Source organism: Aedes aegypti, chromosome 2 (genome assembly GCF_002204515.2).
Source record: "Aedes aegypti strain LVP_AGWG chromosome 2, AaegL5.0 Primary Assembly, whole genome shotgun sequence".
Lineage (NCBI taxonomy): Eukaryota > Metazoa > Arthropoda > Insecta > Diptera > Culicidae > Aedes > Aedes aegypti.
This window is the reverse complement of record NC_035108.1, coordinates 428,377,173-428,392,010: the sequence shown is the minus strand read 5'-3', so window position 1 is coordinate 428,392,010 and position 14,838 is coordinate 428,377,173.

Genomic DNA, 14,838 nt, shown 5'->3' with positions numbered 1-14,838 from the left:
AAGTTTCTTAGGATTGATAAACTTCATCGATAGATTTATTCCTAACAGAGCAGAGAAGACGTGGCGGTTGAGAGAACTATCGAGAGCTGAACGATTCTACTGGACTGAAGAGCTGGAAAATGAATTCGATTATTTAAAAAACGAAGCCTGGACGAAGATAAAAACTTTGGGATATTACAATCAGTCAGACGAAACAGAGCTATATGTGGATGCTTCCCCCCAAGGCTTAGGGGCTGTTCTAGTTCAATTTGATTCTCAGTCTCAACCAAGGGTAATTGCGTGTGCTTCCAAATCACTATCTGCAGCTGAACAAAAATACCCACATACTCAAAAAGAGGCACTGGCCATGGTATGGGGGGTAGAAAGGTTCTCTAGTTATTTGATGAGTCAAACATTCAAGATCAGGACTGACGCCAAATCGAACGAATTTATCTTTGGTGGCCTACACCGAATTGGTAAAAGAGCCGTTTCGCGAGCAGAGGCATGGGCGCTCAGGCTGCAGCCCTTCGATTTTACAGTCGAAAGTGTCCCAGGCGACATGAATATTGCAGACACGTTGTCTCGATTAGTGCAAGAGGATAAATCAGCAAAATCTTTCGATGATTCGGCAGAAGACCATTTGTTATTTAGTCTTGATGCTGGTAATATGGAGTTGAATTGGAACGAAATTGAAATAGAAGCCGAGATCGATAAAGAACAGAATGATATTCGGGAAGCCCTGAAATCTGGATCCTGGAATGCGGATTATAGGGCCTATGAGTGCCACGCAAAATATATGCGAGTACTAGGAGCTCTCATTTTCAAAGAGGATCGTGCTATACTGCCAACTAAGTTGAGAATGAAAGCAATGGAGCTTGCGCACCAGGGTCACCTAGGAGTTTCATCTATGAAAACAATTCTGCGAAATCATTTTTGGTGGCCCAGCATGAATAAGGAGGTTCAAGCGTATGTTGACAAATGTGAAACATGTCTGAGGCTGTCGAGAAAGAATGCGCCACTTCCACTCACGACTAGAGAGCTGCCTCAAGGACCGTGGGAAATCCTACAAATTGATTTTTTCACGGATAAGGATTTCGGTCATGGAGAATTTTTGGTGGTAGTGGACACGTATTCAAGGTACGTGAACCATATGTTTGTCGTTCACTTTGATTGAATGTTTTTATCTGTTTATAGGTATATTCACGTCATCGAGATGAAACATATCGACGCCGAATCAACAAATTCAGCTCTTTTGAAGATCTTTGAAATTTGGGGTTATCCTCTAGCTATACAGAGCGATAACGGACCCCCTTTTCAGAGAGACAAGTTTGTTAAGATGTGGGAAGATCGAGGCAAAAAAATTCGCAAATCCATACCCTTGAGCGCTCAATCGAATGGGGCAGTGGAACGGCAGAATGCTGGGATTAAGCATGCGTTATCCGCAGCCAAGTTGGATAACATGAATTGGAGAACGGCACTGGAAAAATATGTCCATGCACATAATAAAGTGCGTCCGTTATCGCGCCTCGGCGTTACTCCATTTGAATTACTGGTCGGATGGAAATTCCGAGGAACTTTTCCTAGCCTTTGGGATTCTAGCTCTCCAGAAATGTTGGATCGGACGGATATAAAGGAAAAGGATGCCGTTTCTAAACTCAAAAGCAAGGTATATGCAGACAAACAAAGAGGAGCTAAGGATTCGGACATTCAGGTAGGAGATACGGTTTTGGTTGCAATTCAAAAGAGGCAGAAATCAGATCCGGAGTTCACGGCAGAGAGGTTTTGCGTAATCGCCAGAGAAGGAGCAAAAGTTGTCGTTCGAAGTGAAAGAGGAGTCCAATACTCTCGCAACGTGCAGGATGTCAAGAAAGTTCCACTTTGTCTTCAAGAACAAGATGAGCAAACAAGCAATAAAGATGATCGAAATACTTCCCACTCAAAAGCAGAAACTCAGGGAAACGATATTGGAATCGAGCTTCAGGACGTACAGGATAACGACGGAGAAATCAATGGACGGCCAAAACGGGCGACAAGAAAACCAAACCGGTTTAAGGATATGGTACTTTACAGCATATTTGAATAAACATACATAGCTGTTCAAAATGCAACAAAATGAATTGAAATTATCAAAATGTATCAATATTAACAAAAAATAAAAATACTTTTCTTTGTTTTTTTTCCTACATTAAGAGAGTACAGGATGGAAGTATTGTAGAGAATAAAGAATGATATGAACAATAAAACTGTTAAAAAATAACTTGCTTTTAAATTAGTAGTTTGATATTATTTAAAAATAGCTGATTCACATATCCCATACAGTAGGGTCTGGCCTTTTTGCGAATTATCCACTTCGTTGTAAAAGAGGTGTGGCTTACTCTGCTCGAGAACGTGAATAGCAGAGGCAAAAATCGCGTTGAGGTTTCCCTGCCAACGAACAAAGCAATGGAATAAAACAGTGACACCATTGCATTCACACCTCATTGGTATCACGGACGGCAAAGCGAACGGGTCACCATCGGAATCGGGTTGAGACTTCCCCGACAGCAGCGAAGAACAGCAAAAGAGAGGTGCGATCGCTCGCGCAGCTCATTCGTATCACGGACGGCAAAGCGAACGGGTCACCATCGGAATCGGGTTGAGACTTCCCCGACAGCAGCGAAGAACAGCAAAAGAGAGGTGCGATCGCTCGCGCAGCTCATTCGTATCACGGACGGCAAAGCGAACGGGTCACCATCGGAATCGGGTTGAGACTTCCCCGACAGCAGCGAAGAACAGCAAAAGAGAGGTGCGATCGCTCGCGCAGCTCATTCGTATCACGGACGGCAAAGCGAACGGGTCACCATCGGAATCGGGTTGAGACTTCCCCGACAGCAGCGAAGAACAGCAAAAGAGAGGTGCGATCGCTCGCGCAGCTCATTCGTATCACGGACGGCAAAGCGAACGGGTCACCATCGGAATCGGGTTGAGACTTCCCCGACAGCAGCGAAGAACAGCAAAAGAGAGGTGCGATCGCTCGCGCAGCTCATTCGTATCACGGACGGCAAAGCGAACGGGTCACCATCGGAATCGGGTTGAGACTTCCCCGACAGCAGCGAAGAACAGCAAAAGAGAGGTGCGATCGCTCGCGCAGCTCATTCGTATCACGGACGGCAAAGCGAACGGGTCACCATCGGAATCGGGTTGAGACTTCCCCGACAGCAGCGAAGAACAGCAAAAGAGAGGTGCGATCGCTCGCGCAGCTCATTCGTATCACGGACGGCAAAGCGAACGGGTCACCATCGGAATCGGGTTGAGACTTCCCCGACAGCAGCGAAGAACAGCAAAAGAGAGGTGCGATTGCTCGCGCAACCCATTCTTGTTTCGGTCGGTTCGTTTTGAAGGATTGTCATCGCAATGGAGAGTCACAAGTTCGTCAGGGCACCTACCGAATCGGGGTCCGCCGATTACGACAGAGTGTTTGGTGCAAGAGGAGGAACTTTGTGTAGACTGTGTTGTCCAATGAGAACTGCTCAAGACTTTGTGACTGTTAAGACAAGTGATGAATACATCGAGGAGGAGTGTTGTAATTTTGGACCAGTCTTTTTTATGTTGACGATGTTTATCATCATTGCCTTGCGCCGACCCTGTGATTCGTATGTATGTTGTTTGTTGTTTATGTTGTAAATATTAGTAATAAACCGACCGCCGCGACGAGCAAAAGTACTTTGTATGCCTTCCGTGCTCTTCCCGTTAACGTTACCGAAATTCCCCCGGTGGTTTTGTCGGTACCACTGTGTACCTGGTGGGTCTCCGTGGTCTAAGCCTTCCCACACTATTCTATTTTTTCCAAGTTCCTTAACTCATTCGATTTATGCCGTAATATATTTCAATATGCTTTTGGCTTGTTTCATGAAGTATAACTGCATTGTAAAAGTTAAGGGGTCTATTTTGTTTGTTACTGAATATCACTAAAATGTCTAATCTCGAAAATCGGTAAAACTGGTATTAAAATCTTGATAAAAACGTTTTCTTGATAATAATGAATCTTCGAGCTGTTTAGTAGAATACCTATAAGTAGATGAAAAAAATGAATTTAGTACTATACCATTTAATTCCACTAGAGTTTGTATCCTTTGACAGATACGCGTATATCAACCTCAACTGTAAGGCCGTCTTCAGTGGTGTACCAAGTCGAGTTTGGAAATGGTTTTTAAGCCATTGATTTTTTCAGTGGTAATCCTATGAAGTGGTAAACAACAAAATTTTGTCATTTCTCAGAGTCTCTAAATGAAGAGTTGCGCGGAGAGTGAAACCAAATCTACCTATCGAACTGTCAAACCGTCTATCTATCGAGCAGACCAGCAAAACAAATAGGGACTATTTTCGAAGACGAAGGAGAACAATCATTCAACTCTTTGTATATAGACTCTGTCATTTCTGAGCTCTTTTTGAGAAACTTCGCGGCCTCGTCGGACACTAAACGCATTATGTTATAGAGTGAGCGTTAGATTTCCACTCCATACTGGAACATTTTTCATCTTCACTATTTTTTCGACCATGTCACTGAATGTTGCATGCAAATACTTTGATGAGTGTAGTGTTTTATTTACAGGACAAATTGGCCATGTCCCCTGTTAAAACAAGAAGCTTGTTGAAATTATCCTTATATTAAAGATTATTTATGAAGTTTCTCTGCATAGCTTATAGGATTCGTAAACTGCAAATATAAAGGTTATGATCCTGTTGCATTTCAGTTTTAAAATTATTCCAAGACAATTTACGATGTATTCTTGCATACTCTGAGATAACGCCCTAAAAGCCATTGGTAGCCACGTGTGTAGCTCGTTGTTTCTGAGCAAATGAAGGAATAAGCATAAAAAACCAACATCACGGGCAGGTAGATAATGATCATTTCTTCCACATAGTGTTGTTAAATAACATGAAAATCCATTCAAATGCTCAGAAACAACGAGCTACACACATGGTTACCAATGGCTTTTAGGGCGAGATCAGAAGTTATGCGAGTATTGATAGTTTCCAAAGAGGATTGATAACTATGAAAGGTTTAGCAGTTAAAACTAAACGTTTGCAGGAGTTCCAATTTCAATAATATTGATGTATTATCTGATTAAGGTTGAACATAAATTATGAAATTGAACGAAAGCATCAAAGGTATTGACCAAAAAGATTATATTTTGTTGTTGACAAAATATGGTTTTATTTACGAAACTCAAATTCTTCAACACCTCATTTTGCATTTCCGTAAAAAATCACACATTTTCATGATTATCTCAGAAACCTGTCATAGTATCCTCATGATTGTATTTGGCTTTTGATATACACGACGAGAGAATGGTAGGCCTGTCGTTTGTTCAATTTTTGACTTACTAGAAGTTGCTTGAAATTCGAGTCGATATTTTTTTGCATCCCTTAACGATCAACGCTCCGTCATCGTAATCATCGTCATCATTGAAACTTCAAAAGCAGTTCTTCTGCTACACTTTTTTATATTAAACTTTGGGAGGGATTCTTAGAGTATGTTTAAAACTACAAATGAACTTTAACACTTCACTTTTTGCAAAAAAATAAAATACTAAAATCACTAAGGTGAGCAAATACCTTTAAACTCTAATATGTGTTGCTTATCTTGACAGATAGGCCTATTTCGTCTGCGACTTACAGACTTCTTCAGTGTCGAGTGCTCGACTTGTTCTTCTGTTCAAAACTAAAAATTATTCGATGAAAATGTGTTCACTGTGTTTCAGTTGGAGAATAGAATGCAGTAAACACATTTTCCTGTAAATTTTCTTGATATTGAACGAAAAAACTGCTTTGGAAAATTCAGAAATCAATGACGGATCCTACCCCCTTAACACCCCATTTTACGGTTCTACTTTATCGACCTAAAGTAAATGGCAATTTTTGTTTCCAGTGTGTTAATCAATGATGATGGTGATGATTGCAGAAATTTCAAAGTGCTTTTTAACTTCAGTGTATATTTACTAGCGTTAAGGCCGCACGGGACATCATCATAATCACCCTATCCATTTCAAGAAGCAAATCTCAAGAACCACTCCATATATCAATGCGAAAATGTATCACTATGATTGTATATATCTAGTACACAGCCCGATAAATTTTCAGCTTCATCGGTTCACTAAAACTCGAGATTTGCTTCCACAAAGTTTTGATGATTATTGTTAGAGTGAGACGAAAGATAGGGAAAATAACACGGTCTCCCGTGTCCCCTTAAGCTAGGCACCAAAATCCAGGCACCAAAAAAAATTTTTGTGCTTCAACTTACCAATCACAGTGCCACCTACATGTCATAATGTATACTACGTCAGGCACCAAAATTTCAGATGAAATATTTCATAGCGATTTTGGTGCCTGGCGTTGTAAAGCGAGGCATTTTTTTTTCTTTTTTACTTGAATCAACACAGTAACAGATGTGTTCCGACTGCACACGCATTGCAGATTTTGGTGCCTAGCTTCACAAAACCGTATGCGCGAGCAAGTCACTCAAGTTAAGAATATTGCAATGAACAATATATCTACCTTTAAAGTAATGATCCTAAGATTAAACTAATCAATAGAAAAACATGTTAGTAATATGAAAAATCAATTGCCTTAGATGCCCGAAACCATAACCAATTGCATAGTCGGTTCAACAAACCATATTGAAGATATGGTGAAATTTTCCAAAATCAAATAAGTGCTTCTAAAGCAATGTTCTTTTGTTTCAAAAAAAAAAAATTGAAAAATACTATCAGATAGCCAAAAATATGTACAATCAATTGAGCAAAACTCCAGAAGGCGTAATTTTCAAAAATGGCGTATTTTTTTAATAGTAAGTTTCATATTGAAGATATGGTGAAATTTTCCAAAATAAAATAAGTGCTTCTAAAGCAATGTTCTTTTGTTTCAAAAAAATAATGAAAAATACTGTGAGATAGCCAACAATATGTACAATCAATTGAGCAAAACTCCAGAAGGCGTAATTTTCAAAAATGGCGTATTTTTTTAATAGTAAGTTTCATATTGCAGATATGGTGAAACTTTCCAAAATCAAATAAGTGCTTCTAAAGCAATGTTCTTTTGTTTCAAAAAAATAATGAAAAATACTGTGAGATAGCCAACAATATGTACAATCAATTGAGCAAAACTCCAGAAGGCGTAATTTTCAAAAATGGCGTATTTTTTTAATAGTAAGTTTCATATTGCAGATATGGTGAAACTTTCCAAAATCAAATAAGTGCTTCTAAAGCAATGTTCTTTTGTTTCAAAAATATATTGAAAAATATTATCAGATAGCCAACAATATGTAGAATCAATTGAGCAAAACTGCAGAAGGCGTAATTTTCAAAAATGGCGTATTTTTTTAATAGTAAGTTTCATATTGCAGATATGGTGAAACTTTCCAAAATCAAATAAGTGCTTCTAAAGCAATGTTCTTTTGTTTCAAAAAAATAATGAAAAATACTGTGAGATAGCCAACAATATGTACAATCAATTGAGCAAAACTCCAGAAGGCGTAATTTTCAAAAATGGCGTATTTTTTTAATAGTAAGTTTCATATTGCAGATATGGTGAAACTTTCCAAAATCAAATAAGTGCTTCTAAAGCAATGTTCTTTTGTTTCAAAAAAATAATGAAAAATACTGTGAGATAGCCAACAATATGTACAATCAATTGAGCAAAACTCCAGAAGGCGTAATTTTCAAAAATGGCGTATTTTTTTAATAGTAAGTTTCATATTGCAGATATGGTGAAACTTTCCAAAATCAAATAAGTGCTTCTAAAGCAATGTTCTTTTGTTTCAAAAATATATTGAAAAATATTATCAGATAGCCAACAATATGTAGAATCAATTGAGCAAAACTGCAGAAGGCGTAATTTTCAAAAATGGCGTATTTTTTTAATAGTAAGTTTCATATTGCAGATATGGTGAAACTTTCCAAAATCAAATAAGTGCTTCTAAAACAATGTTCTTTTGTTTCAAAAAAATAATGAAAAATACTGTGAGATAGCCAAAAATATGTACAATCAATTGAGCAAAACTCCAGAAGGCGTAATTTTCAAAAATGGCGTATTTTTTAATAGTAAGTTTCATATTGCAGATATGGTGAAACTTTCCAAAATCAAACAATTGTACAAGTTTGCGCACAGTATTGTACCCATGTACAAACCCGTGTACAAAACGCGAGTACAAACCCGTGTACAAATCCTGAGTACAAACGCATGTGTAATGTTCACCAATTCGGTTTGCGTTCCGTTCTGTTTAATTTGAGATTTTCGACATCCTTTGGGGACCAACTGAATACAGGGGATAGGCAAAATGATTGAGATAGGCAAAATTTTGCCCAAATTTAAATGCTTATAACTTTATGAAAAATGAATGAAATTGGATGCATCTGGAAGCAGTCGACGGCAAATTTGGTCCAATTTTAGGAACTTCCTTGGCCATGCATATTGGCCACTGGACACCGGAGATGTTCCGGATTTTCTGAGGTCATGTCCAAATGTCATTTTTTCTGTCGCTTGTATTTTTGTGCGGTGTAAAGTTAGATAGATGTTTGCAATTTTCCTAGAAACTAGAACTAATAGGAAGTTGAATGCCACCGGACGCATTAAGATTGGTTGGAAATCTTCAGAAATATGACCATTTCCGTAAAACTGGTTCCGGAAAGCATGGTCAGTCATGTTTGTATTTCCAATCATGTAAATATTATCCGGAGCTATATCCAAGCGGACATCAACCTTAAAAATGATGTTTCCTGCAGCGTATTCAGAACCATTAGATGCACAGACCACTCTATAGAAGGTTCCAGGTGCCCTGGGGGAAGTGGTCAATTAGGAACATAGCTGGAACCATATCAATATGGGCATCAAAGTTCATGATTTTCAAAGGTTATGCTTTCCGAAGCATTTCCAGCACCACCGGCTGCCATGACCACTTTATAGTAGATTCCAGGTGCCCCGGGGATGTGGCCAATTCAAAACATGCCCGAAAACACATCACTATGGGTAAAAACATCAAGATTTTTGAAGGTGATGCTAATAGAAGTATTTACAGCGCAACTTATTTATATGACCACTGTATAGTAGGTTCCATGGGCCCTGGGGGATGAGGTCATGTTTCGAGTTGGCCACATCTCTAGGAGCCCCTGGAATATACTATAGAGTGATTATTATATCTTGTAGTTCTGAAAATGCTCGCCATTTTCCAAGTCACATGGATCTTACTGTTTATGGTAGAATGTGATTCTAAACAGATGAACGGACATGTTCCGAATTGGCCACATCCCCCGGGGCACCTGGAACCTACTATAAAGTGGTTATGGCAGCCGGTGATGCTGGAAATGCTTCGGAAAGCATAACCTTTGAAAATAATGAAGTTTGAAGCCCATATTGATATGGTTCCAGCTATGTTCCTAATTGACCACTTCCCCCAGGGCACCTGGAACCTTCTATAGAGTGGTCTGTGCATCTAATGGTTCTGAATACGCTGCAGGAAACATCATTTTTAAGGTTGGTGTCCGCTTGGATATAGCTCCGGATAATATTTACATGATTGGAAATACAAACATGACTGACTATGCTTTCCGGAACCAGTTTTACGGAAATGGTCATATTTCTGAAGATTTCTAACCAATCTTAATGCGTCCGGTGGCATTCAACTTCCTATTAGTTCTAGTTTCTAGGAAAATTGCAAACATCTATCTAACTTTACACCACACAAAAATACAAGCGACAGAAAAAATGACATTTGGACATGACCTCAGAAAATCCGGAACATCTCCGGTGTCCAGTGGCCAATATGCATGGCCAAGGAAGTTCCTAAAACTGGACCAAATTTGCCGTCGACTGCTTCCAGATGCATCCAATTTCATCCATTTTTCATAAAGTTATAAGCATTTGAATTTGGGCAAAATTTTGCCTATCTCAATCATTTTGCCTATCCCCTGTACATGTGCTTATCAAAGCTGATTCGCTTTTTATTTCTGCTCTAACTGTCAACATACGTATCATTATTTAAGTATATTAAAAGAATTATTCTTCTTGGCATTACGTCCTCGCTGGACAGAGCCTGCTTCTTAGCTTAGTGTTCAATGAGCACTTCCACAATTATTAACTAAGAGCTTTCATTGTTTTTGTTGCCATTTTCGCATTTCGTATATCGTGTAGCCGTAGACTCCACTTGGCTAAGCATTCTTTTTGTTTAATATTAAACCATTTCTTGTAAGAAAAACACTCTATCGCACAGTTCGACAAATAAAAATGGGACTTATTACACAAATATGCGGGATTAAAAGTACAATAAGAAAAATACTAGAGTTTGTATAATGTTTGTGTCTGACTGAGGACACAAACATTCTAAAGCCCCGTCCCTTTAATGAAAATAAACCCGAACATTTACCACCTCAGTTTTATCATGAAAAATGGAAGAAAGCTCTATTTTTAACATGAAAAATGAAAGAAAGAAATAGGAGAAAGAATTTTCAAACTTTTCTCTTATTCAATCCACCCCGACTGTACCATTTACGAATTTGTGCGAATTGCATAATGCTTATGCTAATGCTAATAGACCACAAGAAGGGCAGAGGGATACAAAAAATCCTACCACTATGAAGGATCATGTGAGGAGCCAAACGCAAAGGAGTGCAAGTAACAAATTGATCGGTTTTGAGTTAAGAACACTAAAATTTTTTACTTTTTTCAATCTCTTCAACTATATTTTCTCAATAGCAAAAATAGCTTAATTTGGTGAAGATTGGCTTGTTTTTTTACCTCGTGTACAATTTGTTTAGAGAGAAAAATTGATCAAAAAACAATTTTCTTAGTCGATTTTCTCAAAGGTTTCCGTCACTTATCACCCCTTCGTTTCTAACCTCCTCTCTTGTCGACCATTACATATCTTGTTTAATATTCTGAAGGTAAGATCTGAAAACTTTTAACTAAATAATTTAACCCTCGATGTTTAATACTCAGAATAAAAAAAATTACTAGCATAATATATAATATAGTAAACCAAAAAGGAGGAGTATAGTCATCTCACAAGCATAAAATTACAATCGACTATCTACATATTGATATCGAAGGGACCATCGGAATAAGGAGAGATCGAGACAAAGAACACATTTGTTTATAACCACTCCGTTACCGGGAAAATGATAAACAAGTAGACGTCATTTCATTCCCTAAATATTTTGAATCACTAAAATCTGGTCTAACCTTTGAAAATGAGCAAAATGATCGAGCATGATTAAGTAAAAATATATTTGGTTGAAGTTTTAACCGAATTCAATATAACACTTTATTTTTTTTGCAGAAATTTGTTGATTTTCAATTTAGATCTATTTGAATAGTTCAATATTTTTTAGTTTTGGTCAATCTCGGTCAAATACAAACAAAATTTGTGCTTTCAGCCAAATTTTATTGCATTTCTAATGAAAAAAAAATTAAAAAAAGTTACGTAATATGTGAATTAGACTGGCTCAGCTCAGTATGGGAGAAAAATAAAGTTGTATAATTCCACGAGGCACCCTTCAGGATTATTTCTCAGGTTTAGAGTAAGAGTTTCTGAAAATGTCAGCTCGTTTGGTCGTTCCATGAGCTGGCGCATTTGAATTGATGTTAATATGTGATTTCCAGCTCAAACATATGGGAAACATGATGTGTTGTTTCCTAATATATACTGTTTGGTTCAGGAAAATAGTTGATCGCGTTCATTGTTACCCAGTTGACACTACTTGATACCATGACGAAAAATATTGTAGAAGGTTGTATCATGATTAAAATGGCTAAGGCTGGTGTTTTACTTATCTGAAGTAGATTTGTTAAACTTACACAATACTGTTTTGTGCTTCTTCCACATAGCTTGATTATAGCCACTAAACGCATCATAGCCACCTATGACGCTGGGCGAGCTGCTGCACAAGGCGCATGCATTTATATGATTGTACTGGAGTGCTGATCTAAGCCTAACTTTCAACAACTAGAATGTTAATGAAAATGAGCTTATATCCAGATACAACGTTCTGTAATTATATTCATTGGGGTATCAACTAGCGTATTTATCATTCTGAGCTCAATTTAACGCGATCAATTAGTAAACGGAACGAAACAGTGACGTAGGGAAAATTTTCAATGAATTTGAAACGAATATCCCATACAAACTTTGAATGGAATGCGCTAGCTGGTGAAGCAACCAATCTAGTTGAAATTTTGAGAGAACTTTTCTTTAACCCTAAGGCACATATCAAGAGGGTGCCCCGTTGAGTTTTCTCAGTTTTTTGTTCAAGGGCCAGTCTAATATGAATAACCTATTCTGAAATAATAAAAACGTCAAATAACATATTTAAATTACATATTTCATCGATTAAGGCGATAAAACTAGTTTTGGCCATACTTTATTTTTTTTTCAACCATTGTGCATGGACGTAGCATATTGAATCATATGTCAAATACTGTAAAACACAATAATTTCAAATTTTTAGGATATGTCAAACCAAAAACTTCAACGAATCAGTACTCGGTTTTTAAGGCTTATCAATCAATAGAAAATAAAAAAAAGACGTAAACACGGCTCAAAATACGGTTGATTTCGAGCTGCCTTTAATAGTACAACAGATTTACCCACACCTGGAAAATAAGGATTCTTTGGAAAATTCTAGCATTCATCTTGTTTCTGATAGAAAAACGAGGAATTTGTACAGTTCTATCGCACAACATCAAAAATAGGGATGTAATCTATAGCAGCGACACGGATTCAGACTTGAATAGCTAAATTTTCACATATTTTAATCGCTATCAGAAAGCGATGCAAATGTTCATTTTACCTGCACTATGTGGGTAAAATGAACAGCGGTTGGTGGTAAAACGAACACCATGCAAAAAATGTGAGCAAATCAAATATTTCTGAAAATTTTCATTGTCCTACACAAAATACATATATTAATGATTGTAACTTATTCAAAAAGAATTCTAAAGGTATCAGATTTGACATCGTATCATAACGATATTCACCTCACTGAAAAACCTCAAGTCTTCCGAGCTAAAAGCTACGTCAGTTCTAATTTTCAAACGTGGTTTTCTAAAATCTTAGTTTTCGCTGATATTTTCACTTTAATTGACCTACATATCAAATCGAACGCTCGGATTTATGCTATAAATCGTCCGTGCGTGATAAAAATTCAACGAAATTTGTTTTTTCTCGATAAAAGGCACGGTGTTCATTTTACCACCCCTGTTCATTTTACCACCACTTCCCCTATACATTCATTTCTTATATCTAGGTGTTCTGTGTTAGGCAAAACTATCATCCTAATTTGGTAAAACAAATTGAAGCTTTTATTAACATATTGTTAACAACATATTACATTTCATTTGCCGTATCAGTTAAGAATTTTACCAGGTGACCTGCTTTAACCTGCTTACAAGAGAAAAAAAAACGCGTTTAATTTACTTAACCCCTCTACCGGCAGCTTCATTTTTGACGTAGAAGTACGTCTCTCTTCTCTATACAGGAGTGAAATTGGAATTTCAAAACCAAGAGCGTTACGTTGGCATGAAATATTTTAAACTTTTATAACTTTTCGCTGGCTTAACGAAATTTCTTGATTAGCATCTCAATCGAAAGCCAAGACATCAAAGCTTCATGTCGTTTACTTACTGAATCCCACATACCTGTCCAAATAGTTTAATAACTGTTTTAAAAGAGAACGTTGATTTCAAGCAAATCTATAAATAGGGGTGGCTAGAGAAAATTTGACGTCATTTGCTTTTCACTCTCCGATTGGCTCGCATCTCAGCAGGCGACAGATCGGCTTGTTCTGACCGGGCGTGCTTCTCAGGCACAGACATCGATAGCGAAGGACGCCCCCGTTTGTCTTGCTTCGCTCAAATCAAACTGTCGAGCGAGCGAGAGAAGATGCCGTCCGAAGCTAAAGCCATCACCGCTGCCGCCGCCTAGAAGAAGAAGAGGAAGCAGTCCACAGGAGAAATTGCGGTCGAACTGTGAACACGGTCGGGCGAGTCATTCTCGCTTTGTGATTCACCGCTTGTTTGCGTTTACCCAGCCATCGTCATCGCCGCCGCAAACTTCATCGGTTCACCCGCGCTTAAAAATTTCGACTCGTGATGAAATCATCATTGGTGGTCAAGAAGCAATCCCGTTAGGAGCAAATCCCAGAAGCCCCCTGAGTTTTGCTGGTCCGAGCAGTTATCCGTAACAACATCGAAGCTAACAAAGCCATCGGTTCTTTTCAGAGCCATCAAATTTGTGGAAAAGAGTTAAAAGAGAAATATTTCCGACTTTATTTATAACTTCTAGTATTCCTAAATCAATTTCACGGCCTCATACAAAATTTCATTTGTCGTGAATAATTTAGGACTCAACCATTTGAGATTGTACTCGTGGACGCTGCTGCACTGCCGTCGGGGTGAGTGCTCAACATTTCACAACGATTGCAAAATAGAGTGGCTTTTCCAACAGCGCCTTTTATGTTCCATATTTTATGGGAACACTTTGATTAGGAAAATTATCCCATGTGACGAAATTGCGACATATTAAGAATGCTTTTGAAAAGACATTCTCATTGAACAATTGTAATAATTTTGGCACCCATGGATCAGAAATTTACCGTCATAATAAAGAAAACTATTAATTATCAATAGCTCGTATTGAATATTTAGGGAATGCCAATCATTCCAACAATTCATGTTCGACCAATTTCTCACGTATTAGTATTCTCTGCAATTTTCAAGTAATTCCAAGCAAAACACATTATTGGCACATACCCATTTCCCAGATTGGTCGATCAGAAAGCGAAGAGCACAAAAGGGAGGAGCATCATCTGCTATTCCAAGGTTATAAAA